Genomic DNA, 26890 nt, shown 5'->3' with positions numbered 1-26890 from the left:
CTAACCCCTGTAGTCCAGGGTCAAATGTATACTTCAAGAGAATAAGAAGCCACAAGCTGGAAGAAAATATTTGCAAAGGACATCTGATAAAGGACTGTTATCCAAAATACACTAAAAATTCAACAATTAAAAAAGGAGCAACCCAATTAGAAAATGGGCAAAAGATCTGAACAGACACCTCACCATGTAGATGACAAAGAAACACATGAAAAGGTGCTCAGTATTATAGGTCATTAGGGAATTGCAAATTTGAAACAACAATGAGATACCACTACATACCTATTAGAATGGCTAAAATCTAAAACTCTGATGATACATGTTGGTGAGGATGTGGTGCAACAGGAATTCTCATTATTGTTGGTGTAAGTGCAGATTGGTACATCCACTTTGGAGAGAGTTGGGCATTAAAAGCTGAAAATAATCTTACCATATCATATGATATATCATATCATATGATCCAGAAACCACATGCCTTGGTATTTACCCAAGTAAGTTGAAAGCTTATATCTACACGAAAATCTGACATGAATGTTTATAGCACATTTATTCCTAATTGCCAAAACTTGCAGGCAACCAAGGTGTTCTTCAGTAGGTGAATATGCAAAAAAACTTGTCCATCCATACAGTGGAATATTATTCACTAAAAAAAAAAAAAAAATGAGCCATCAGGCCATGAAAAGGCATGGAGGAAGCCAAATGATTATTTCTAAGTGAAAGCTAATCAGAAAAAGCTATGTAATATATGATTCCAACTATATGACATTCTGGAGAAGGCAAAAATATGAAGGCAGTAAAAAAAAAAGATCAGGGGTTGTCAGGTTTTCAGGGAGATGGAGCACAGGATTTTTAGGGAAGCAAAACTATTCTGTATAATGCTACAGTGGTGAATACATTATACATTGTCACAACCCACAAATGTACAACAAAAAGAGTGAAATCAGATGTGAACTATGGACTTCGCATGATAATGTGTCAGTGTTCGTTAATTGATTATTAACAAATATGCCACACTGGTGCAGGATGTTGATGGCCGGATAGTCTGTGTGTTTGCGGGTAGGGGAGGGAGGTAGAGCTCTTTCCACTCAATTTTGCTTTGAAACTAAATCTGTTAAAAAAAAAATTGTTTATTTTAAAAATACCTATAAAAAAAGATGATGGGTACCTATTCATTCAACAAACATTTCTGACTAATGTATGCTAAGCAGGTACTAGATAATAAGAATATCTGATGGTAGATACAAGTAATACAGAAAGGCATTCATTCATTCAATAAATATTTGCAGAGCACCTTTTCCAAACACTAAAGACTGAATTTTGAATAAATAAAAAATACCCTTACCGAGCTTACATGCTAGTGGGGGAGATGAATGAGGAAACTATGTAGTATGTTAGTGGTAAGTGCTAAGAGAGAAAAAAGAGCACCAGAGTTGGATTGGAGATGTGCATGTATGTCTGGAGAGTGGATCACGGTATTAGATGGATGTTCAGGTGCACAGGTGATATTTGAGTAAATAAAGGAAGTGAGGAAGGAAACCATGAGGATATTTTGTGGAAAAGCAAGGACAAAGGCTCAGAGATGGGAGCATGGCAAGGAGGTGCCTGAGAAGGAACGAGATAAAAAATAGTAATAGAGGATGAGGTCAGAAAAGTTAGATAGGGAGCAGGGGAGACTGTGAGGCTCTGTAGGTGATTTAAAGAAGTTTGTCTTTTACTCTGAATTATGGAGTCATTGAAGGGTTTTGTGCAGAAGAGAACATGCTCTAAATTATAATGGGATCATTTTGGATGCTGAGCTGAAAATACACTAAAAGCAGGTGCCTGGGTGGCTCAATTGGTTAAGCAACTGCCTTCAGCTCAGGTCATGATCCCGGAGTCCTGGGATCGAGTCCCGCATCGGGCTCCCTGCTCGGAAGGGAGTCTGCTTCTCCCTCTCACCCTACCCCCTCTTGTGCTCTCTCTCTCTCAAATAAATAAAATAAAAAATCTTACTTAAAAAAAGGAAAATACACTAAAAGCAACAAGAGCAGGGGTGCCTGGATGGCTCAGTTAGTTAAGCATCTGAGGTTTTTTTTTTTAAGATTGATTGACTGATTTTAGAGCAAGAGCATGTGGGGTGGGGAGGGGCAGAGGGAGAGGAAGAGAGAGAATCTCAAGCATACTTTCTGTTGAATGTGGCACCCAAGGCAGGGCAGGGCTTGCTCTCATAACCCTGAGATCATCACCTGAGCCCAAATCAAGAGTCAGAAGTTTAACGAACTAAGCCACTCAGAGTCTGACTCTTGATTTGGGCTCAGGTCATGATCTCAGGGTTGTGAGATCAAGCCCTGCATCAGGCTTCTTACTCAGTGTGGAGTTTACTTGAGATTCTCTCCTCCATCTGCCCGCCCCCCCCACGTGCTTACTCGCTCTCTCTCAAATAAATAAATAAAATCTTTTAAAAAATAAAAGGAACAAGAACAAAGCAGAAAGACAAGTTTGAAGGTTATTACAGTAATGTTGACAGGATAAGGATGGCTTGAATGAGAGTGATAGCAATGGAGATAGTGAGGAATTTTCATATTCTAGCTAAAATATGAAAGTGGAAGTGATGATTAGCTTGGAGATCAGAAACGGTGTGAGAAATGAGAAAACCAGAAGTTTTCTGTCCTGAGTGTAATGGGAAGGACAGAGTTGCTGATGGAGAAGACAAAGTAGTGACAACAGCAGGTTGGTGGAAATACCAGGAGCTCTGTTTGAGCATGTTAAAATTTGAGATGGCTATTAAATGCCCAGGTGGAGATGTCAAGTAGGCAGAGGGATATGTGAGTATGGAGTTCAGGGAAGAAGTCCAGGTAGGAAATAGAGATTAGAATGTTATCAACACATGGATGATATCTCAAACTAAGAGGCAAGATCTTCAAGGTAGGGAATGTTGATAGAAAAGAGGAGAGGTCTGAGGAATGAGCCCTGAGGTTCTACAGTGTTTAGAGGTTGAGATGAAGAGGAGCCACTAGGAAAGTAGGGGAAAACCAGGTCAGAGAGGCATCCTTAAGAGAGTGATCAGTTGTGCCAGTTGCTGCGAATAAGTCAAGTAAGATGTGGCCTGAGAATTCACCATTGGATTTGATAACATGGAAATTATCAGTGACCACAGTAATGTAAGTTTTAGTGGTACGGTGGGAGCAAAAGCAAATTTGGAGTATATTCAAGGAAAGTTGGAGGAGATGGGGAGAAAAACGAGACACTGTGAATATAATTAGGTCTTTAAAGGAATTTTCCCCCCAAAAAGGAATTTTTCAGAAAACAGAATGAAATTGATAGGGGAGTCCCTTAGAGAGGCAATTGTTCCATAAAAATGGAAATGTTATCTAGTAAGGGTAATGATAGAGGTATGTGCCAGGTTCTGTGGAAACCAGAAAAAGTTCCACTTGAAATGATAATTCTATTCTAGAGCAAAAGAATCAGGAAAAAGTTCACAAAGTCACATTTAGGTTGAATCTTAAAATATGAGTATTCTGGTCTCCAGAGAACTTCCTATTCTGGTCTTCAGAGAACATTCAGAATGAATCCTTTCATTGAAAACAATAATGGAAAATGGACAAAATACATAAAATGACATAAGGCATTGGAGAGCTAATTTCCTTGCTTTTTTTTTCTGGGGGTATATCTAATTCTGTGCAAAGGGTAATAAAACCTAAGCAGAAAGTAGCAGTCTCACTGGGGACATCAGAGTTTGGAACTTGAAGAGCAAAATCCCAGAAAGAAGAGAACTATAAAGAAGTGACCCCCAAATTATCATTTTTATTACACTCCAGTGATTGGCTGATGACTAAACCATGCATGTGTAGGGACAGACTCCAAGAAACCCAGCAGGCAAGAGCAGACCAGAGGCTAAAAGCTGAGCAGGATTTTCAGCAGCTTCATAGTGCTAGGGAGATAGAGGTTAGAATTCAAGTCCTCCCAAGCTGAATGGGTCTCAGAAAACACCCTAGGCTTTCCATTAATATCTCATAGAAGGGACAGACCCTAGGAGTCAGGACCATGCTTGCCTTAGCCTGTTCAGAATGCTAAAACAAAATACTATAGGCTGGGTAGCTAAAACAATACACATTTATTTTCTCACTGTTCTGGTGGCTGGGTCTGAGATCAGGATGCCAGCATGGTCAGTTTCTGGTAAAAATCTCTCTTCCTGCCTTGTTAGTAACCACCATCTTGCTGTGTGTTTACATGACCTCTTCTTTGTGCACTTGTGGAGAGAAAGCAAGCTCTATGGTGTCTCTTCTTACAAAGGCACACATCCCAACATGAAGGTTCCATCCTCATGACCTCATCTAAACCTAACTACCTCCCAAAGTCCCCATCTCTAAATACCATCAGACTGGGAGTTAAGCCTTCAATATATGATTTGGGGCGGGTAATATACAATTCAGTCTATAGCAATTCCCTTGAAGTAAGAACATGACCCAAGAATAAGGTCAAAATTGAAATAACCCAGATATAACAAAGCACAGCTTTGACCCACCTAAACAGGACCATGGTAATTTGCTGGTAAAGTATGTGCTTGCCAGAGGAAACAACACTTTTTGAAGGTAGACAACACTATTCTGTACTTCTACACTTTTTTGTAATATCTGGCATCCAATAAAAAGGTATGAAACATGCTTAAAAATAATAGAAATTTCAAAAAACAGGAGGAAAACACACAAGAGAAATGGCATCACTGGTGATTCAAATATTAAATAATCAGATAGGGACTTAATTATGATGAGGGGCACCTGGTGGCTCGTCGGTTATGCATCTGCCTTCGGCTCAGGTCATGATCCCAAGGTCCTGCAGTTGAGCCCTGCACTGGCTTCTCCCACTCCATCTGCCCGCTGCTCTCCCTGCTTGTGTGCTCTCTGTCTGAAATAAGTAAAATCTTTAAAAAATAATTATGATAAATATTTTAAACAACTTTGATGAAAAGATGAAGAATCTCACCCCAAATCTGAAAGCTGTTTAAAAGAAAGCCAAATGGAGATTCTAGAACCTGAAAAATATTATACTTGAAGAAATCAAGTGGATGGATGGGGTGCCTGGGTGGCACAGTCGGTTAAGTGTCCAACTCTTAGTTTTGACTCAGGTCATGATCTCAGGGTCATGAGATTGAGCCCCACATTGGGCTCCGCACTCAGCGCTGAGTCTGCATGGGATTCTCTCTCCCTCTTCCTCTGTCCTTCTTGATTATGCTCTCTCACTGTCTCTCTCTAAAAATAAAATAAATAAATCTAAAAAAAAAAATCAAACGGATGGGGTTGATATCAGATAAGAGCAAAGGATTAGGGAAGTGGAAGATAAGGCAGTAAAAAAATATCCAGAGTGAAGAACAGAAGGGAAAATAAATGGAAATAGGGGGAAAAAGAAACACAAGAGGTATATGGAACATGATGAAAATGTCAAATATTTATGCTATTGAAATACCACAGAGAGAGAATGGGATAGGAGAAATATAAAAAAATTACTGACCAAAAATATTCCAAATTTAATTGTCAAGCATTAAGCAACAATTCAAAGAATTTTGTAAACCCATACAGGATAAATACAAAGAAAACCACACCTAGACACAGAAAAGTCGGCTAACAATAAAAGCAAAAAAAAAAAAAAATCTTAAAAACAGCCAGAGGGAAAAGATCTATTACATTTAAGACAGTAACAGCAACACAGATGGTTGATTTTTCAGCAGAAATTGAAGTCAATGACTTGTCCTCTTTAATGTGCTGATAGGAAAAAAAATATATTTATATTCCAGTCTAAAATTCTGTAGCTAGCTAAAATGTCATTCAAAAATGAAAGAAAATACACATTTCAGACAACTAGAGCTTAGGGGATTTATTGTCAGAGAGCTGCATTACAAGAAATACTAAAGGAATTTCTATAGGCTGAAGGAAAATGATCTCAAAGAGAGCACAGAATGACAAGAAATAAAAAAGCACACTGGAAAGGGTAAATATATGTGGATAAATATAAATAAATATTGAATGTTTAAAACAATTATGATGATGATGACTTGTGGGCTGTAAAACCTATGTAGAAATGAAATATGTGATAACTAGTACAAAAGGGTTAGAGTTGAGAGAATAGAATTAAACTTTTTAGTTTCTAGCATTGTTTGTGAAGTGGTAAAATTCTAATTTCTGGAAGACATACCCCAAAATAAATAGTTTAATTCCTATAAGATTAATATAAGAATGCATAGGTAAAAAACTAATATGGTGGAAATACAATAATATAAAACTTTTGAGTAATCCAAAATGAGATAAGGAAGGAGAAATAAAGGAATAAAGACAGATGGGACAAATAGATGGCAAATAACAATGTGGTAGACTTAAATTCAATTATGTCAATGATAGTATTTTGTGTAAACAGTTTAAACACTTCAATTAAAAGACAGTGTCATGTGAAGAAAAGTACAAAACCCAACTATACATTTTTAAAAGAGCCACATTTTAAATATATGGACCTAAAGTCTAAAAGTAGAATAATAGAAAAGATAAACAGAAAGTAGAATAACTAGAAAAAAGTTGGCATAACTATTCTGATACCAGGCAGAATAGAATTTAAAGGAAGAGATGTTGCATAACAATAAAATAGTCAATTGGATGAGAATATATCACAATTCTAAATTTGCATGTGCCTAATAACAAAAAGATGTTAACAGAACAAAAATAAGAAAAAGACCTACAATAATAGTTGAATATTTTAACAAACTTCTGTCAGTAATGGATAGAAAAAGCAGACTAAAAAAATCAGTAAAGATATAGAAATATTTGAATAACCAAAACAAACTGATCCAATTGACATCTTGGGTGTCGATGTAGAAAATTTAGAAAACTAAATTCAACAACTGCAGAATATCCATTCTTTTAAGTACACATGAAACATTTGCCAAAACAGACAATATCCTGCACAATAAATCAAGTTTCAACAAGTTTCTAAGGATTGAAGTCATATGGAATATATTCTCTGGCTACAGTAAAATTAAAGTAGATATCAATAACAGAAAGACAACTAGAAAGTCCCCAAATACTCAGAAATTAAGTATCACAATTCTAAATATCCAATGGACCAAGAAAATATTAAAATAGCAATTAGAGGGATGCCTGTGTGGCTCAGTCAGTTAAATGTCTGCCTTTGGCTCAATTCATGGTCCCAGGGTCCTGAGATTAAGTCCTGCATTGGGCTCCTTGCTCAGCAGGAAGCCTGCTTCTCCCTCTGCCTGCCACTCCCCCTGCTTGTGCTCTCTCTAACAAATAAATAAATAAATAAAATCATTAAATTAGAGAATGTTTTGAACTAAATAATAATAATACGTACAATGTTGTGTGTGTGTGTGTGTGTGTGTGTGAGAGAGAGAGATGAAGCCAAATCAGTGCTTAGAAGGGTATTTTGGCCTCTAAATGCATGCATTATAAAATAAGAAAGGTTGAAAATCAATTATTTGAGTTTTCATTTCAAAAATCTGAAGAATAGAAAAGCAAATTAGACTTAAAGAAAATATAGTAAGGTTCTAATACATATAAGAGAATAAATCATTGTAATAAAAACAAACATACAAAAGAAGAAATCAAGAAAAAGTTGATCCTTCGTAAAGATTAAAATTAACCCCTGAGCAAGATTGACCCAGTTGAGGGAGAGAGCGAGAGCACCCACTGATATTAAAAATGAAAAAGATGACATCAATACGGAATTTTATTTTATTTTATTTTATTTATGTTTTATTTATTTATTCATGAGAGTCAGAGAGAGAGAGAGGCAGAGGCAGAGGGAGAAGCAGGCTCCCCACCTAGCAGGGAGCCCGATGCGGGACTTGATCCCAGGACCCTGGGATCATGACCTGAGCCGAAGGCAGACGCTTAACCATCTGAGCCACCCAGGCGCCCCTCAATACGGAATTTTAAAGCATTAAAAAGAAAATGAAGGATTACTATTAACCACCTTATGCCATTAATTTGACAGTGTAAGTGAAATAGATACATTTCTTGAAAAGTATAACTTGTCAAACCTGATCTAAGAAGAAATAGAACATTAGAATAGTCCTATATCTCTTGAATAAATTGAATGCATCTTTAAAAATTGAAGAAAACACCACACCCAAACACCAAACCCAAACTTCACTGGTAAGTTTTTCTAACCATTGAAGATGAAATAGTGCAAATTCTACACAAGCTTTTCTGGAGAATAGGAAAGGAAACTTTTCAAAAGTTTTTAATAAGTCCAGCTTACTCGTGGTAGCCAAACCTGACAAGGACAGTGCTAGAAAAGAAAATTACAATCCAATATATCTCATTACCATGGGTGCAGACAATCCTAAATTGGATATTATCAAATTGAATTTATAGACATTAATAGAATAATACATTATGACCAAGTAGGTTTTATTTCATAAATGCAATGTTATTTTAACATTCAAAAATCAGAGTAATTTACCACATTACAGAAGAAAAAAATCATATGATCTCAAAAGATACAGAGGAAGGATTGATAAAAATTCAAGATTTGTTCATGATAAAAACCTTTAACACTAGAAATAGAAGATAACTTCCTTAGTCGGATAAAGAATATTTACAAAAAACTATAAATAACATCATACTTAATAGCAACAAATTAAACACTTTCCCTTGAGATCAGGAACAAAGCAAGGAGGTCCACTATCACATCTTTTCAAAATTGTACTGGAAGTTCTGGCCAGTGCACTACAGAAACAAATGAGAATTAAGACATATAAATATTGGAATGGAAGAAATAAAACTGCCATTATTTTCAGATGAAATGATTATGTGGGTAGAGTATTCTAAAGGATCAAAAACAAACTATTAAAATTAAGTGAATTTAGTAAGGTCAGTGGATTAAAAATAAATATTAAAAATAATCTGTATTTCTGTATCTAGCAAGAAGTATTAGAAGATGAAGTTAGAAAAGCAACAGCATTGAATTATAATAGCATTAAAAGCAGGAATTAATACAGTGAAAAATATGTAGGACTCTACAAAAAGAAATACAAAACATTGCCAAGAGACATGAAAAAATACCCAAATAAAGAAACGGATGTTTCCTGTTTCTCAACTCAGAATTGATGTTGTTAAGATGCTAATTCCCCCTAAATCATTTTTTTTAATTTTATGAATTGTGCTTTTGGTATCAAGTCTAAGAACTCTTTATCTCAGCCCAGGTCATGAAAATATTTTCCTGTATTTTCTATTTAGAAGTTTTATAGCTTTATGTTTTCCATTTAGAGGTATGATTTATCTGAGTTAATATTTATACAGGGCATGATGTTTAATTTAGATCAAATCTCTTTGTCTCTCTCTCTCTCTGAATATGGATGTCTAATTGTTCGGCACAATTTGTTGTAAAGACTATCCTCTGAATTGCTTTGGCACATTAATCAAAATTCACTTGCGTTGTCCAGTGTCAGTTCCACATGTAAACAAGCTAATATCCCTGATGAACATGGATACAAATATTCTTTTTCTTTTAATTTTATTTTATTATGTTACATTAGTCACCATACAATACATCATTAGTTTTTGATGTGGTGATCCACGATTCATTGTTTTCATGTAACACCCAGTGCTCCATGCAGTATGTGCCCTCCTTAATACCCATCACCGGGCTAACCCATCCCCCCCCCAAAAAAAACCCTCAGTTTGTTTCAAAGAGTCCATAGTCTCTCATGGTTCATCTCTCCCTCCGATTTCCTCCCCTTCATTTTTCCCTTCCTTCTCATAATGCCCTCTATGCTATTCCTTATGTTCCACAAATAAGTGAAACCTTATGATAATTGACTTTCTCTGCTTGACTTATTTCACTTAGCATAATCTCCTCCAGTCCAATCCATGTTGATGTAAAAGTTGGGTATTCATCCTTTCTGATGGCTGAGTAATATTCCATTGTATATATGGACCACATCTTTATCCATTCATCTGTTGAAGGGCATCTCGGCTCTTTCGACAGTTTGGCTATTGCGACATTGCTGCTATGAACATTGGGGTGCATATGGCCCTTCTTTTCACTACATCTGTGTCTTTGGGGTAAATACCCAGGAGTGCAATTGCTGGGTCATAGGGTAGCTCTATTTTTAACTTTTTGAGGCACCTCCACACTGTTTTCCAAAGTGGCTGTACAAATTTGCATTCTCACCAACAGTGTAAGAGGGTTCCCCTTTCTCCACAACCTCTTCAATATTTGTTGTTTCTTTCCCTGTCCATTTTTGCCATTCTAACTGGTGTAAGGTGGTATCTCAATGTGGTTTTGATTTGAATTTCCCTGATGGCTAATGATGATGAACATTTTTTCATGTGTCTGTTAGACATTTGTAGATCTTCTTCGGAGAAGTGTCTTTTCATATCTTCTGCCCACTTTTTGACTTGATTATTTGTTTTTTGGGTGTTGAGTTTTGAGAAGTTCTTTATAGATCTTGGATACCAGCCCTTTATCTGTAGTGTCATTTGCAAATAGCTTCTCCCATTCTGTGGGTTGCCTGTTTGTTTTGTTGACTGTTTCCTTTGCTGTGCAGAAGCTTTTTATCTTGATGAAGTCCCAAAAGTTCATTTTTGCTTTTGTTTCACTAGCTTTTGGAGATGTATCTTGAAAGAATTTCCTGTGGGTGATGTCAAAGAGGTTACTGCCTATGTTCTCCTCTAGGATTTGGATGGATTCCTGTCTCACATTGAGGTCTTTCATCCACTTTGAGTTTATCTTTGTGAATGGTGTTAGAGAATGGTCGAGTTTCATTCTTCTGCATGTGGCTGTCCAATTTTCCCAGCACCATTTGTTGAAGAGACTGTCTTTTTTCCATTGCATGTTTTTTCCTGCTTTGTCAAAGATTATTTGACCATAGAATTGAGGGTCCATATCTGGGTTCTCTATTCTGTTCCATAGGTCTATATGTCTGTTTTTGTGCCAGTACCATGCTGTCTTGGTAATCACAGCTTTGTAATTTAGCTTGAAATCGGGCAACGTGATGCCCCCAGCTTTGTTTTTCTTTTTCAACATTTCCTTAGCAATTCGGGGTCTTTTTGATTCCATACAAATTTTAGGATTGTTTGTTCCAGCACTTTGAAAAATGTCTTTGGAATTTTGATTGGGATGGCATTGAAGGTATAGATTGCTCTGGGTAGCATAGACATTTTAACAATGTTTATTCTTCCGATCCATGAACATGGAATATTTTTCCATCTTTTTGGGTCTTCTTCAATTTCTTTCATGAGTGTTCTGTAGTTCCTAGAGTATAGATCCTTTACCTCTTTGGTTAGGTTTATGCCGAGGTATCTTATGGTTTTTGGTGCTATTGTAAATGGAATCGTTTCTCTAATTTCTCTTTCTACAGTTGCATTGCTGGTGTATAAGAAAGCAACTGATTTCTGTATTGATTTTGTATCCTACCACATTACTGAATTGCTGTATGAGTTCTAGTAATTTGGGGGTGGAGTCTTTTGGGTTTTTCACATAACGTATCATGTCTTCTGCAAAAAGAGAGTTTGACTTCTTCTTTGCCAATTTAAATACCTTTTGTTTCTTTTTGTTGTCTGATTGCTGTTGCTAGGACTTCTAGTACTATGTTGAACAGTAGTGGCAAGAGTGGGCATCCCTTGATCTTAAGGGAAAGGCTCTCAGCTTTTCCCCATTGAGGATGATATTCGCTGTGGGTTTTTCATAGATGGATTTTATGAACTTGAGGAATGTTCCCTCTATCCCTATACTCTGAAGAGTTTTAATCAGGAAGGGATGTTGTATTTTGTCAAATGCTTTTTCTGCATCAATTGAGAGGACCATATGGTTCTTCTCTCTCCTCTTATTAATGTGTTCTATCACATTGATTGATTTGCGAATGTTGAACCACCTTGCATCCCGGGGATAAATCCCACTTGGTCGTGGTGGATGATCCTTTTAATGTATTGTTGGATCCTATTAGTTAGGATTTTGTTGAGGATTTTGGAATCCATATTCATCAGGGATATGGGTCTGAAATTCTCCTTTTTGATGGGGTCTTTGCCTGGTTTGGGGATTAAGGTAATACTGGCCTCATAGAATGAGTTTGGAAGTTTTCCCTCTGTTTCTGTTTTTTGAAACAGCTTCAGTAGAATAGGTATTATTTCTTCTTTGAATGTTTGGTAGAATTCTCCAGGGAATCCATCAGGCCCTGGACTCTTGTTTTTTGGGAAGTTTTTGATCACTGCTTCAATCTCGTTACTGGTTATTGGCCTATTCAGGTTGTCAATTTCTTCCTGTTTCAGTCTTGGCAATTTATGGGTTTCCAGGAAGGCCTCCATTTCATCCAGATTGCTCAGTTTATTGGCATATAGTTGTTGATACTAATTTCTAATAATTGTTTCTATTTCCTTGGTGTTAGTCGTGATCTCTCCCCTTTCATTCATAATTTTATTAATTTGGGCCCTTTCTCTTTTCTTTTGGATAAGTCTGGCCAGTGGTTTATCAATCTTATTAATTCTTTCAAAGAACCAACTTCCAGTTTCGTTGATCTGATCTACTGTGTTTCTGGTTTCTAATTCATTGATCTCTGCTCTAATTTTAATTATTTCTCTTCTAATGCGTGGCTTAGGCATCGTTTGTTGCTTTGTCTCTAGTTCTTTAAGGTATAGTTAGTTGGTGAATTCGGGATTTTTCTATTTTTTTGAGTGAGGCTTGGATGGCTATGTACTTCCCCCTTAGGACTGCCTTTGCAGTATCCCATAGGTTTTGGACCAATATGTTTTCGTTCTCATTGATTTCCATGAATTGTTTAAGTTCTTCTTTGATATCTTGGTTGACCCAAACATTCTTGAACAGAGTGGTCTTTAGCTTCCAAGTGTTTGAATTTCTGCCAAATTTTTTCTTGTGATTGAATTCCAGTTTTAAAGCATTGTGGTCTGAGAATATGCAGGGAATAATCTCAGTTGGTATCTTTTGGTATCAGTTGAGACCTGATTTGTGACCCAGTATGTGGTCTATTCTGGAGAAAGTTCCATGTGTGCTTGAGAAGAATGAGTATTCTGTTGTTTTAGGGTGGAATGTTCTGTATATATCTATGAGGTCCATATGGTCCAGTGTGTCATTCAAAGCCCTTGTTTCTTTGTTGATTTTCTGCTTAGACGATCTGTCCATTGCTGAGAGTGGATTATTGAGGTCTCCTACAATTAACGTACTGTTATCAATATGACTCTTTATTTTGGTTAACAGTTGGCTTATGTAGATGGCTGCTCCCATGTTGGGTGTGTAGATATTTACAATTGTTAGATCTTCTTGTTGGATAGACCCTTTAAGAATGATATAGTGTCCTTCTGTGTCTCTAATTACAGACTTTAGTTTAAAATCTAATTTGTCTGATATAAGAATTGCTACCCCAGCTTTCTTTTGAGGTCCACTGGCATGGAAGATGGCTCTCCATCCCTTCACTTTCAGTCTGGATGTATCTTTAGGTTCAAAATGAGTCTCTTGTAGGCAGCATATGGATGGGTCCAGTCTTTTTATCCAATCTGCAACCCTGTGCCATTTTATGGGAGCATTTAGGCCATTCATGTTGAGAGTGATTATTGAAAGATATGAATTTATTGTCATCATGTTGCCTGTGAAGACGTTGTTTTTATAGATTGTCCCTGTAAATTTCTTTTTTTTAAAGATTTTATTTATTTATTTGACAGGGAGAGACTCAGAGAGAGAGGGAACACAAGCAGGGGGAGTAGGAGAGGGAGAAGCAGGCTTCCCGCCAAGCAGGGAGCCCAATGTGGGGCTCGATCCCAGGATCCTGGGACCATGCCCTGAGCCAAAGGCAGATGCTTAACAACTGAGCCACCCAGGTGCCCCTGTCCCTGTAAATTTCTGTTGTATATCATTCTTGGGATCTTTCTTTTATAGAACCCCTCTTCATATTTCTTGCAGGTCTGGCTTAATGGTCACATACTCTCAGTTTCTGCCGGTCTTGGAAGCTCTACATCTCTCCATCCATTCTAAATGACAGCCTTGCCAGGTAAAGTATTCTTGGCTGCATGTTCTTCTTGTTTAGTACCTATTCTCCTGAAGCTGTGTAAAAAAGTAGAAACAGAAGGAAAACTTCCAGACTCATTCTATGAGGCCAGCATTACCTTAATCCCCAAACCAGGCAAAGACCCCATCAAAAAGGAGAATTTCAGACCCATATCCCTGATGAATATGGATTCCAAAATCCTCAACAAAATCCTAACTAATAGGATCCAACAATACATTAAAAGGATCATCCACCACAACCAAGGGGGATTTATCCCCAGATGCAAGGGTGGTTCAACATTCGCAAATCGATCAATGTGATAGAACACATAAATAAGAGGAGAGAGAAGAACCATATGGTCCTCTCAACTGATGCAAAAAAAGCATTTGACAAAATACAACATCCTTTCCTGATTAAAACTCTTCAGAGTATAGGGGAAGAAGGAAAGATGGCAGAGGAATAGGGGACCCTATTTCAACTGGTTCCCGGAATTGAGCTGGATATCTACCAGACCACTCTGAGCACCCACGAAACCAGCCTGAGATGTAAGAAGATCTGGAGCTCTACAAACATAATATTGCAGGCGATTGGTTTTGAGGTACAAAGCAGGGAGCCATGATTCCATGGGCAGATATTGGAGGATAAACGGCAGCAGGAGGGAGCCTGGCCGTGGGGATCCTACACTGCCGGTGAGCGACAGCCTCATGCACTGGGGACGGGGCACAGACTCGCAGACCAGTAGCAGCGGGGAAAGGACTTTAGGGCAGCCCCCAGGGCAGAAACCCGGATCGGCGGGGTCGGGTGTGCAAACTGGGAGCGGCTGGTGGTTTTAGAAGCACAAAGGGCAGAGACGCGCCCTGACCTGGAGACAGGACTGGGAGTGATGCAGAGGGGTGCACAACCCAGGACGCTGCAGTTTATAGCAGCACGGACAGAAACGGAGATGGTGTGCCCTGGAGAGCTCACTGAAGAACAGACTGTGGTCTCTCTGCTCTGAGGCAGAGGGTTGGAAATGGTCTCTTCTGCTCTGATTCATGGAAGAGACGCGGAAAGCCCTCAGGGAAAGCTGCCAGAGAACAAAAGCCCCCAAAACTGATTCCTGCTGAGCCCATCCCCCGCCACAGGGGGGTAGGGCAACTCCGCCCAAACAGGGTTGCCTGAGTAACAGCGCAGCAGGCCCCTCCCCCAGAAGACAGGCTGGGAAAACAAGAGGCCAGCAACCCTAAGGTCCCAAGAAAACAGGTGCATCTTGCTTGGGTTCTGGTCAATAATTTGGACTCTATATATTCCCTCAAACACCCATCAACAGAATGACTAGGAGGAGGAACCTCCAAAATAGGAAAGACTCAGAGATTATGACTTATGCTGCAGATTTACAAATGGATGCAGATATAACCAAGATGTCGGAGATAGAGTTCAGGCTAGCAATTGTGAAGACAATAGCAAGAATGGTGAAATCAATGAATGGCAACATAGAGTCTCTAAGGGCAGAAATGAAAGCTGAATTGGCAGAACTTAAAAATGCTATCAATGAGATCCAATCCAATCTAGATAACCTAACAGGTAGGGTAACTGAGGCAGAAGAACGAATAAGAGACCTGGAAGACAATATAATAGATAAAAAGGGAAAAGAGGAGGTCAGAGAAAAACAACTCAGAATTCAGGAAAATAGAATCAGAGAAATAAGTGACACCATGAAGTGTTCCAAAGTCAGAATAATTGGAATCCTGCAGGAGGTGGAGAGAGAGAGAGGACTAGAAGATGTATTTGAGCAAATCATAGCTGAGAACTTCCCTAATCTGGGGAATGAAACAAACATTCGTGTCCTAGAGGCAGAGAGGACCCCTCCCAAGATCAAGGAAAACAGGCCAACACCCTGGCATGTAATAGTAAAACTTGCAAATCTTAGAATCAAGGAAACCACCTTAAGGGCAGTTAGGGGGAAGAGATTCCTTATGTACAGAGGGAGGAACATCAGAATAACATAAGACCTATCCACAGGGACCTGGCAAGCCAGAAAGGCCTGCCAAGACATATTCAGGGTACTAAATGAGAAGAACATGTAGCCAAGAATACTTTATCCGGCAAGGCTTTCATTTAGAATGGATGGAGAGATGCAGAGCTTCCATGACCAGCAGAAACTGAAAGAATATGTGACCACTAAGCCGGCCCTGCAAGAAATATTAAGCGGGGTTCTATAAAAGGAGAAAGACCCCAAGAGTGATATACAACAGCAATTTACAGGGACAATCTATAAAAACAACATCTTCACAGGCAACATGATGGCAATAAATTCATATCTTTCAATAATCACTCTCAACATGAATGGCCTAAATGCTCCCATAAAATGGCACAGGGTTGCAGATTGGATAAAAAGACTGGACCCATCCATATGCTGCCTACAAGAGACTCATTTTGAACCTAAAGATACATCCAGACTGAAAGTGAAGGGATGGAGAGCCATCTTCCATGCCAGTGGACCTCAAAAGAAAGCTGGGGTAGCAATTCTTATATCAGACAAATTAGATTTTAAACTAAAGTCTGTAATTAGAGACACAGAAGGACACTATATCATTCTTAAAGGGTCTATCCAACAAGAAGATCTAACAATTGTAAATATCTACACACCCAACATGGGAGCAGCCATCTACATAAGCCAACTGTTAATCAAAATAAAGAGTCATATTGATAACAGTACATTAATTGTAAGAGACCTCAATAATCCACTCTCAGCAATGGACAGATCGTCTAAGCAGAAAATCAACAAAAAACAAGAGCTTTGAATGACACACTGGACCAGATGGACCACATAGATATATACAGAACATTCCACCCTAAAACAACAGAATACTCATTCTTCTCAAGCACACATGGAACTTTCTCCAGAATAGACCACATACTGGGTCACAAATCAGGTCTCAACTAATACCAAAAGATACCAACTGAGATTATTCCCTGCATATTCTCAGACCACAATGCTTTAAAACTGGAATTCAATCACAAGAAAAAAATTGGCAGAAATTCAAACACTTGGAAGCTAAAGACCACTCTGTTCAAGAATGTTTGGGTCAACCAAGATATCAAAGAAGAACTTAAACAATTCATGGAAAACTATGAGAACGAAAACACACCGGTCCAAAACCTATGGGATACTGCAAAGGCGGTCCTAAGGGGGAAGTACATAGCCATCCAAGCCTCACTCAAAAAAATAGAAAAATCCCGAATTCACCAACTAAGTGTACCTTAAAGAACTAGAGAAAAGGCAATAAATGATGTCTAAGCCATGCATTAGAAGAGAAATAATTAAGATTAGAGCAGAGATCAATGAATTAGAAACCAGAAACACAGTAGATCAGATCAATGAAACTAGAAGCTGGCTCTTTGAAAGAATTAATAAGATTGATAAACCACTGGCCAGACTTATCCAAAAGAAAAGAGAAAGGGCCCAAATTAATAAAATTATGAATGAAAGGGGAGAGATCACGACTAACACCAAGGAAATAGAAACAATTATTAGAAATTAGTATCAACAACTATATGCCAATAAACTGAGCAATCTGGATGAAATGGAGGCCTTCCTGGAAACCCATAAATTGCCAAGACTGAAACAGGAAGAAATTGACAACCTGAATAGGCCAATAACCAGTAACGAGATTGAAGCAGTGATCAAAAACTTCCCAAAAAACAAGAGTCCAGGGCCTGATGGATTCCCGGGGGAACTGGATGATAACCAAAGTACCAAACATTCAAAGAAGGGATACAAAGGGATACAAAATACTAGCAAATTCTTGACAAAATACTAGCAAATTGAATCCAACCATACATTAAAAGAATCATTCACCATGATGAAGTGAGATTTATTCCTGGGCTATTAGGTTGGTTGAATATTTGCAAATCAATCAACATGATACACCACATTAATTAAAAAAAGAAGGATAAGAACCATATGATCCTCTCAATGGATGCAGAAAAACATTTGACAAAGTAAACGTCCATTTATGATAAAAAACCGTCAACAAAGGGCTAGAAGGAACATACCTCAACATAATAAAGGCCATATACCAAAAAACCCACAGCTAATATAATCCACAATGGGGAAAAACTGAGAGCTTTTCCTCTATGGTAAGGAACACAACTGAGATGTCCACTCTCACCACTGTTATATATAACATAGTACTGGAAGTCCTAGCCTCAGCAATCAGACAACAAAAAGAAATAAAAGGCACCCAAATCAGCAAGGAAGAAGTCAGACTTTCACTATTTGCAGATGGCATGATGGTCTATATAGAAAACCTAAGAGACTCCACCAAAAAGTTGCTAGAACTGAAACAGGAATTCAGTAAAGTCACAGGATACAAAATCAATGTACAGAAACCTGTTGCATTTCTATACGCCAATAATAAAGAAGCAGAAAGAGAAAGCAAGGAATTGATCCCACTTATAATTGCACCAAAACCCATAAGATATGTAGGAATAAACCTAACCAAAGAGGTAAAAGATCTGTATTCTAAAAACTATAAAACACTAATGAAAGAAATTGAAGATGACACAAAGAAATGGAAAAACTTCCATGTTCATGGATTGGAAGAACAAATATTGCTAAAATGTCTATACTACCCAAAGCAATCTACACATTTAATGCAATCCCTGTCAAAATGCCACCAGCATTTTTCACAAAGCTAAAATAAACAATACTAAAATTTGCATAGAGCCACAAAAGACCCCAAATACCCAAAGCAGTCTTGAAAAAGAAAAGCAAAGCTGGAGGCATCACAATTCTGGACTTCAAGCTGTATTACAAAGCTCTAGTCATCAAGACAGTATGGTACAGGCACAAAAACAGACACATAGATCAATGGAACAGAATAGAGAATCCAGAAATGAACCCACAACTATATAGTCAACTAATCTTCAACAAAGCATGGAAAAAAGACAGTCTCTTCAACAGATTGTCTTATGAAAACAGGACAGCAACATGCCAAAGAATGAAACTGGACCACTTTCTTACACTATACACAAAAAATAAATTCAAAATGGATGTAAGACCCAAATGTGAGACAGGAAACCATCAAAATCCTAGAGGGGGACACAAGCAATAATCTCTTTGACATTGGCTGTAGAAACTTCTTACTAGATAAGTCTCCTGAGGCAAGAGAAACAAAAGCGAAAATGAAGTGTTAGGACTTTATCAGATAAAAAGCCTCTGCACAGTGAGGGAAACAATCAACAAAACTAAAAGGCAACCTACAGAATGGGAGAAGATATTTGTAAATGACATATCTGGTAAAGGTTAGTATCCAAAATATATAAACTGTTTATTACTTGGTTTTGGGGTGTTGAGATTTATAAGTTTCTAAGGAGTTCCCAATGGCCAAAGCTAGAACACTTTGAGCAAGAAAATTAATGAATTGGATAACATAATTGGATGATAACCAAAGTATAAAATAATATCCTTGAGTCCATATTGATACAAATAAATGATAAATAAATAAATAAATAATAAAGGAGAAGAGACGAATGTCTTACGCAGAAAATTCCAAATAAATTATGTAGATATTCCACTCTAAAGGATGGGAAGTATAACTCCCATTCATTAAGTGTGAGATCCACAAAGTAACTTCTTTCCAAATAATACAGCATAAAAGGGGAGAAAATAGAATCTAATTACTTAATCCAGTTGATCAAGGTCAACAATATCAGTCATATTTATACTATGTGTCCTTGATATGATGTGAAGAAAATAGCACTTTCTTTCTGTGATCTTCCACCCCAAACCCATAACTCCAATTTAATCATGATTTTAAAGATTTTATTTATTTATTTGTTTGAGAGAGAGAGTGAGGGAGAGCGGGGAGAGGGGCAAAGAGAGAATCTTAAGCAGGTTCCACGCCCAGCATGGAGCCTGACGTGGGGCTCAATATCATGACCCTGAGATCATGACCTGACCTGAAACCAAGAGTCAGACCCTAAATTGACTGAACCATCCAGGCACCCCTAAACAATATTTAAAAAATCAGGCACGTTCCATTAGAGGGACATCCTACAATGTACCTGACCAGTATTCTTCAAAACTGCCAAGGTCATTAAAAATTAGAATCTGAGAAACTATCACAGATAAGAGGAGCCTATGAAGATGTGACAACTAAATGTAACATGATATTGTAGATGGGATCCTGGAACAGAAAAGAGAATATTAGATAAAAACCAAGGTAATCTGAATAAAGTATGGACTTTAGTTAATAACAATGTATCAGTATTGGTTCATTAATTATAACAAATGTACCGTACTAATGTAAGATAATAATAGGGGAAACTGTGTCCATGGAGTATATGGAAACTCTGTACTATCTGTTCAGCTTTTCTATAAATCTAACCTGTAGTCTATTAATTTTTAAAAGCCAAAAAAAAAAAAACTCAGTTAGCTGTACTTGTGTGAGTCTATTCCTCTCTCTCCTCTTTCACTGATCTTATATGTATTCCTTTGCTATACCACACTTTATTACTGTAACATTAGAATATGTCTTAAAATTGGATAGTATGGGTCCAACTGTATGCTTATTCAAAAATTTTAACTATTCTAGCTTCTTTACTTTTCTCTAGAAATTTTAGAATTAACTTGTCTCTACCTACCAAAATTTTTTGGAGATTTTGATTGGAATTGTACTAAGCATACGTATAAATTTGGGAATAATTGACATCTTTACAATATTGATTCTCCTAATTTGTGAGTATGGTGTGTTTCTCTATTTATTTAGAACCATTTTAACTTTTTACCAGCCATTTGTAGTTTGTAACAGAGATTGCATACATGTTTTGTGAGATTACTCCATTTTTGTATCTATCATAAATTTTATTTTAATTTTGGTTTACAATTGTACATTGCTGGTATATAAAAATACAATTTGTCTTTGCTTGTTGATCTTGTGACTTTGCCAAACTCTTATTAGTTTTAGAGGATGTTTTTGGTAGGATCATTGAAATATTTCATTTAGACAATCATATAACCTGTAAATAGGGACAGGTTTATTTCTTCCTTTCCAATGTGTATAGCTTTTTTTTCTTGTCTTATTGCACTGACTAGGTCTTCCAGTATGATGCTGAATAGTAGTGAGAGTGGATATCCTTGCCTTATTCCTGATTTCATGGGGAAAGTATAAGGCTTGCTATAGGTTTCTAGATGCTCTTTATCAGATTGAAACCATTTCTTTCTATTCCAAGCTTGCTGAGAGGTTTATGGGGTTTTTTGCTTTTTGTTTTTTGTTTTGTGAATAGACATTAAATTTTGTCTCTGTGTCAATAAATATGATCATATGTTTTTCTTCATTAATGTATTATGGATTACATTCATTGATATTCAAATATTAAACCAGACTTGCATGCCTAGGATAAACCCCACTTTGTCATGTTATTTATACTTTACTGGATCTGAGTTGCTAATATTTTGATTTTTTGAAATTGAAGTATAGCAGACACACAATGTTACATTAGTTTCATGTGTACAACATAGTGATTCCACAACTCTATATGTTATGCTATGCTAACCACAAGTATAGTTACCATCTATCACCATACAATGCTCTTACAATACTATTGACTGCATTCCCTGTGCTGTACATTTCATCCTTATGACTTATTCATTCTATAAGTGGAAGCCTGTAATTCCCACTCCCCTTCATGCATTTTGACCACCCCACCCAACTCCTCCCCTCTGGTAACCATCAGTTTGTTCCCTGTATTTATAAATCTGTTTCTGCTTTTTTTTTACTTGTTTTATTTTTTAGATTCCACATGTAAGTGAAATCATATGGTTATTTGTCTTTCTCCATCTGACATTTCACTTAGCATAGTACTCTCTAGGTCATCCATGTTGTCACAAATGGCAAGATCTTATTCTTTCTTATGACTGAGTAATATTCCATTATATCGATATCCATATACCACATCTTCTTTATCCATTTATCTATGGATGAACACTTAGATTGCTTCCATATCTTGGCTATCATATATAATGCTGCAATAAACTAGAGGTGCATATACCATTTCAAATTCGTGTTTTTGTTTTCTTTTTCTTTTTTAGAGAGAGAGAGAGCAAGAGCAGGGGAGGGGCAAAGGGAGAGGGAGAGAGAGAATCTTAAGCAGGCTCCACACTCAGTGCAGAGCCTGACACAAGATTCAATCTCACAACCCTGAGATCATGACCTGAGCCAAAATTAAGAGTTGGACACTCAACTGACTGGGCCACCCAGGCACCCAGTGTTTTTGTTTTCTTTGGCTAAATACCTAGTAGCAGAATTACTGGAAATCATATGGTATTTCTATTTTTAAGTTTTTGAGGAACCTCCATACTGTTTTCCACAGAGGCTGCACCAATTTACATTCCCGCTAACAGTGGGTGAGGGTTCCTTTTTCTCCACATCCTTGCAACACTTGTTATTTCTTGTCTTTTTTATTCTATGAGTTGTTAATTTTTTGTTGAGGACTTTTGCATTTATGTTACAAAAACATGTAGTGGTATAGTGGTCTATAGATACAGTGGTTTAAGATTTTCTTTTTTTATACGGTCTTTGTTTTTGCTATCACGATAGTACTAGCTTCATAAAATAAGTTGGGAAATGCTCCCTATTCTATTTTCTGGAAAGGATTGTGTAGAATTGATATTTTTTATCATATAGATGTTTGGTAGAACTTACTAGTAAAACCACATGGGCTTAGGGATTTCTTTTTCAGAAGGCTTTTAACTATAAATTCGATTTTATTCAAGTTGTCTATTTCAGTTTGGGCACAATTTAGTAGTTTGTATTTTCAAAGAATTGGTCCATTTCATCTAAAGTTTATGTATATAGAGATGCTTACAGTATGTCATTGGCTTATTAGTTTTTAATGTCTACAGGTTTGTAGTGATATCCCCTCTTTAATAATTACATCAATAATTTGTCTTCTCCTTTTCTGATTCATCAGTCTAAGATTTATCAATTTTATTGATATTTGAGGACCAGCTTTGATTTAAGTAATTTTTTTCATTGTTTTCTGTTTTCAGTTTCATAGATTTCTACTCCTATCTTTATTATTTCCTTCCCTCTGCTCTGTTGGGTGTATTTTGCTCTACTTTTTTTATTTCTTAAGATGGAAGCTTAGATTGATTCAAAACTTTTCTTTATGTTTAATATAAGAATTGAATGCTAAAAATTTCCTTCTAAGCACTTCTTTACCTGAATCACAAACATTTTTATATGTTGGATTTTCATTTTCACTCAATTCAAAATAGTTTCTAATTTCTCTCAAGACTTCCTCTTTGACCCATGGATCATTTATAAGTGTGTTGCTTAATTTTCAAGTGTCTAGTGATTTTTTATCTTTCCTCTATTGATTTCTAGTTTAATTCCATTATGTTCAGAGAATATATTTGGTATGATTTATTTCAAACTTCTTATGACTCAGGATATGGTCTATTTTAGTTAATGTCCCATGTATACTTGAAAAGAATGTGTAATCTGATGTTGTTGGATGGAGTGTTATATGTGTATATTAGATCCAGTTGACTGATGATATTTTTTCAGTTATTTCATCTCCTTGCTAATTTTCAATCTCTAGTTCTATTACTGAGGTAAATGGTTTCTGATCAAAAATCTGCAGTCATTTGAAATGTTGTTCCCCTATACGTAATACATTTTTTCCTTTGGCTGCTTTCAAGTTTGTTTGTTTTTTTTTTTTTTTAGTCTTTAGTTTTCAATAGTGTGATTATGAATTGCAGTTTATGCTGTTCGGGTTTGAATTAGTTGCATTATATCTTTCACTAAATTGGGGAAGTTTCTGTCATTTTTTCTTCAAATATTTTTTAGCAGTGTACTCATTCTCCTCTTCTTCTGGACTCCAATGACGCCAATCTTAGACTTTTCATTATTGTGCCACAGGTTATGTCCTTGAGGCTATATATTTTTTTTAATCATTTTTTTCAGGGCGCCTGGGTGGCTCAGTCGTTAAGCATCTGCCTTCGGCTCAGGTCATGATCCCAGGGTCCTGGGATCGAGTCCCGCATCGGGCGCCCTACTCGGTGGGAAGCCTGCTTCTCCCTTTCCCACTCTCGCTATGTCTCTCTCTGTCAAATGAATAAATTAAATCTTTTTAAAAAATCAAATCAAATCAAATCATTTTTTCCCTCTGTTATTCAGATTGGATACTCTCTATTGATCTATCTTCAAAGTCACTGACTTTTCTCCTTGTCTTCCCAGTCTGCTACTGAGATAGTATTTTGGTTATTGTATTTTTCAGTTCTAAAATACCCATTTGGTTCTTTTTATATCTACCATTTATTTACTGAGACTTTTTACTTTTCTTTTGGTTTCTAGAGTATCTGTGATTGATCGCTGGAGCAGTTTTATAACAGCTTCTGTAAAGTCTTTGTCAGATCATCTGACATCTGTGTCATCTTGGTGTTAACATCTCTTGATTTTCTTTTCCCATGCAAGTTGAGATTTTTCTGGTTCTTTGAATACCAAGTAATTTTGGGTTGTACTCTGGCAACTTTGAAGATTATGCTATGAAATTCTGGGTCTTATTTAAATTTCACAAAGAATGTTATTATTTTTGTTTTAGCAGATAATCAATACAGTTAGGTTCAGGCCACTAGTTTCAATATGCTTTCAGTGGGCTGTGGTTCCTATGTTGTTTCAGTTCTCAAATCCTTTGCAGTGCTGTTTGGATCTGTTTCATGTGTATGCCACCCAGGGGCCAGTCCGTGATCTGAGTAGTAGTCTATCTTAGTTCATTTCCCAAAGTATTTAGTATGCTGGTTGGGATCAGATCCACATGTCTGCCACTTAAAGGTGAGCTTAGGAGTTCAAACACAACATTATGGCATGGTTTCCCTGTGCTTCCCTCTGCCTCTCCAGGATCTCCCCAGTACTTTCTGTTTCTATGGGACTTCTATTTCCAGTCTGCAGACAGGAAGCTGGGGCTTTAATTGCCCCATTCTGCCACACGCTTCTCCAAGTGCACCCCTGTCTGGAGCCAAGAAATAGGAGAAGAGAGAGAAAAAGAAAGCAACAGGATTTGGCCCCAACTTCTTGGGACCACAGTGCCGCTGATTGGACAGGGATGCTTTATTTCTTCAGGGTTTTGGCAGTTGCAGGCTCCTTTTGTCACCATTGCAGGATTGCTTGTAGGCTGGATTGTCAGAGAAAAAAGAAAAGAAAAAATGGGGGATTTCACACTTTCCCTGAACATTAACGATTCCCATTCCTTCCAGTCAAGTCAGAAATAAAGGGCTCCTCGTGGAGATGTTTCTGTCTTCAACCTATGCCTACTTCAGAATTTTAGGCTATGTTGAGTTCAGGCTGAGGGATACTGAAGGGGAGAGAAAAGGGCAAAATCACTGTCAGGTTGGTAGTACTATGAATTCTGGTCTTCCCCATCCCACCTGCTACTATTTACTTTTTAGACTCTTGTAATAGTTGTTTTAAGCATTTTTCCAGGCTTTATGCTACATTCAGTGGGAGAGATGGGGTGGGTTGCACTTATTTTATCTAATCCAGAACCACAAAACCAAACAAAATTTCATGTCCAGATTGTTTTACTGGAGAGTTTTACCAAGCAAATGATTTCATTCAAAGAGCAAATGATTTCATTCTTAATCAAGTTAATACATAGTGTAGAGAAGGGGCTTCACTCCCCAACTCACTTTTTTGAGATTAAGCTCATATGAAAATCTGATACAGACAGGAGGAGAAAGAAAATTATAGGCTAATCTAACTCATCAACATAAAGGTAAAACTTTAAAACCAACTACTAGCAAACAGAATTCATCAAGATGTAAGAAAGATAATACATAGTGGCCAAAGGAAGTTTTCCAGGAATGCAACGTTAGTTTAAAACTAGGAAAGCAATCACTAACATTTACTATCAACAGATAAAAATTAAAAACATGATTATCTCAATATATGCATACAAATATTTGATAAATTCAATAACTATTCATCATACTAATAGTGAGTCCTTAAAAGCTTTCACATTAAGATCAGTAACAAGATAAGGGTGCCCATCTACTGTATAGGAGGTGTCCCTAAATACAAAAAAAAAAAAAAAAAGAAAAAAAAGAAAAAAAATTAAAAAAGAAAGTACAAATGATCATTATTCACAGATAAGTGATGCCTGATGGACGTAAGAGCCCCCTCGACAGTCCTTATGATTTGTGGGAAGGACAGGGAGAATTTGGGAGGCATCTCTGACAAAGGAAAGAAACAGAGATAGTAGCAGCAGGAAGAGAGGAGAATTATCTTCCTTAGTTTTCTGAAAACTGATATTGGACTGCATTTTCTGCCCAATGTTTGTATGTGAATATATACATGTATATATACATATATATGTAGATGACAAGAGCACAGAACAATCCTAAAGAAAATATTACCACACTAACAAAATTATATTTATTTTTTCATGCCTTTTTCAGTCTTCATGGCTTATGCCTAGTTTATACCTTGTTGTCGGGAAAGGCAGTCCATCAAAGGTTGAGCTCCTTGCAGGTTTCTGCCAAGTATGCCAAGAATGCTTGAATGCTCTTTGTCTGAGCTATTTCTCAGGGTTATATTTGCAGTGGGCAGCCTCAATGGATGAGTTAATATCTCTCCCCAGGAAAGAGCAAGCTTGTTTCTGCTTTCTGTAAAAGCAGTGAATCCCCCAAGCTCAGTTTTCCTTTCCCAAATTGCAATCCTCTGGTTGTGAAGGCATCCATGAAGGGTCTTTTGCATTGCCTTCATGGGACTTGGGTGGCGTGGGGAACCAACACAGTATAATATAATAAGCTCTACCTGCTGCTTTTGCTATGAGTAATGAATGAAGTCCTTTGTCTCTGGTCCAGAAGTCTCATGTCTTCTGTCAGCATCCACGAAATAGGATGTAATAGACTAACTTGTT

At 37.1% G+C, this 26890-nt stretch overlaps 1 long non-coding RNA gene across 1 annotated transcript in view; it reads left to right on the top strand.

Moving 5' to 3' along the window:
• The window catches only part of LOC110586635, a 52820-nt gene that overhangs the window by 923 nt on the left and 25007 nt on the right, over positions 1–26890 (top strand). The window lies entirely within an intron of this gene.

Source organism: Neomonachus schauinslandi, chromosome 8 (assembly GCF_002201575.2).
Source record: "Neomonachus schauinslandi chromosome 8, ASM220157v2, whole genome shotgun sequence".
NCBI lineage: Eukaryota > Metazoa > Chordata > Mammalia > Carnivora > Phocidae > Neomonachus > Neomonachus schauinslandi.
Note: the sequence above shows the minus strand (reverse complement) of the source record. Positions and strands in the feature narration are given on the sequence as shown.